Consider the following 2,291-nt stretch of genomic DNA (forward strand, 5'->3'; position numbering starts at 1 on the left):
CCATTTCTTTGCATTAACCCCCTTTTCTTGGCCTCTAAGTTTAAAAGGAGTCTGTTTGCTTGTATGCCTTGAAGGGTGTTGGTTAGTAAACACAAGTCGTCTGCAAAATAAAGATCAGAAAGATATTCTGCAAGGTTCCATCTTATACCCCTTTTATTCTCTCATAGGCTCTTCATAATTCAATCAAAAGCAATTAAAAAGATTGTGGACGAAAGTATACAACCCTGTCTAACATTGGAATTCTGATAATTGGTCGGCGTGGATAACTCACTTATTGTATAGTATTAATATTGTACAGTATAAAATTACACAGAAACATTGCGTCACAAACGCTAGTCGGAACCTCCAAATTTTTGAGCATAGAAATACAATAAAATAAAATGATTTGGAATGTTTTTTATTTATTTTTCTTGTACATTACGTATAATGTGCATCCCACTTTAACAATTCCTAAAGCATTTCAGAACCCATGTTATTGATTCGATTTATGTACCTCAGGGTTAGAAAAATTTCAGAATTTTTACATGCCCTATTGGGCATGTAAATCTTCAAAATACATGCCCGACTGAAGCTTATACCTGCCCGAACAAAGTCCAAATCAAGCAAAATAAGTACGTGTTCAAGGCACTTGAGGATAAAAGGGCACCAGACTATTTCCATTTAACATTTCCTCTCCCACAGTAAATCGGATAATCCAGATTAAAATAAAACCGGAATAAATAGTTTTCTATAAAATCTGTGCATAAATAACCTGACAAAAATTTTAATATTGTTAGTATTGCGTTTCTTATTAATTTATTTACTTATATATATTTTTTTTATTTTATTTACCTATTTATTAATTTTTTTGACTGAGCAGGGAGGCACGCATCTCGAAATTTCTTATGAAAATAAAGCTTTAAATTAGTTAGCTTTAAAGTTTGAAAACCATTGATGGGATACAAATTAGCAGACAGAACTGTCCTAAATTAAAATATGCCCCATTGAAATAACATTTCATTTACTTTTAAACTAATAACAACTTTCCAGTTGATATGTACTATTGTGATCATGATGTAATGGTTTGGTTATCCCGCCATAGTGTTCCAGGATTCAAATACATTATGAGAAGGATCATTTTTAACTATATTCTTCTTTTCTAAAATGGCTGATATCTATTTAATTTGTTTTATTCAACTCATAAATTATAGTTTTCTAATTTATAAAAATTTTTTTTAAAAAATGTAATTTTTTTTTGTAATGTAATTTTTTTTTAAATGCAATTTTTTTTTTAAATGTACATTTTTTATAAAATAAATATTATATATTTAAATTTTTTAGCTCAATTCCATCAATTATTAAAGAAAATTGTAATTTCAAATTAAAATTGGGTTGGAAAATTTTGTTAAGCAAAATTCTGTAAATTAATAATTAAATAAAAATTTCGTAATTTTAAAAAAAAAAAAAAATCTATTTATTTTAGTTAAAAAATAAAAATAATTAAATATCTATTAGTTTTTTTGTTTTTAAAAATTCAATTTTCAAAAAAAAATAATTTAATTAAAAAATAATAATTTGTAACTTAAATAAAACATATTAAATAGTTATCAACCTTTTTCAGAATGGAAAGTTTAAAAATTCATTTGTCCCATTTGGAATTGAGTGCCTCTCCAGCACTAGGCAGACATGCCTATCCGTTACACCCCGAATACACACCGGCTGGAATGTTTTTGTTTGTTTAAAAGTAAATGTAAAGAGTAATATATATAAAAAAGTTAAAGTAAAAAGTAATTAATATATATATATATATACACAAATTAACATGAAAAACATGAATAAAATAAAAAACTAAATGGTTGAGAAACAAGAATGGTAAAAGCAAATAGTCGTTATCAAGACAATCTAATTGCTTTAAATGCGATATTTCTGAATAAAGAATAATTATCCTAAGATAAAAATTATTCTTTATATGTGTCGATATCGCAAAAAACCTTATGTTGTAAAAAATCATGAAATAAAAGAAAAATGTAAAAGGAAATCAAACTTACCGGCGTGAATTAAAACGCGGTTTAGGTTTAAAAGTACAATAATAAAACAGTTAACAAAAATCGCGAAGATGTAAAATATTGCTTATAGCTTGAATCGAATATAATAAAATTAAAAAAAAAACATTTGATCGAAGAAGAAGAAAAAAATGTTTAGGTAAAATATTAGTGCTGCCATCTATGAGAAACAATTAGTAAAAAGGTAATAAAATTGAAATAATAATAAAAATGTTTAACGGATTGAATAAATTAGCAGTCTTAAAAAAA

The sequence above is a fragment of the Parasteatoda tepidariorum genome, chromosome 6 (genome assembly GCF_043381705.1).
Source record: "Parasteatoda tepidariorum isolate YZ-2023 chromosome 6, CAS_Ptep_4.0, whole genome shotgun sequence".
In the NCBI taxonomy this organism is placed as follows: domain Eukaryota; kingdom Metazoa; phylum Arthropoda; class Arachnida; order Araneae; family Theridiidae; genus Parasteatoda; species Parasteatoda tepidariorum.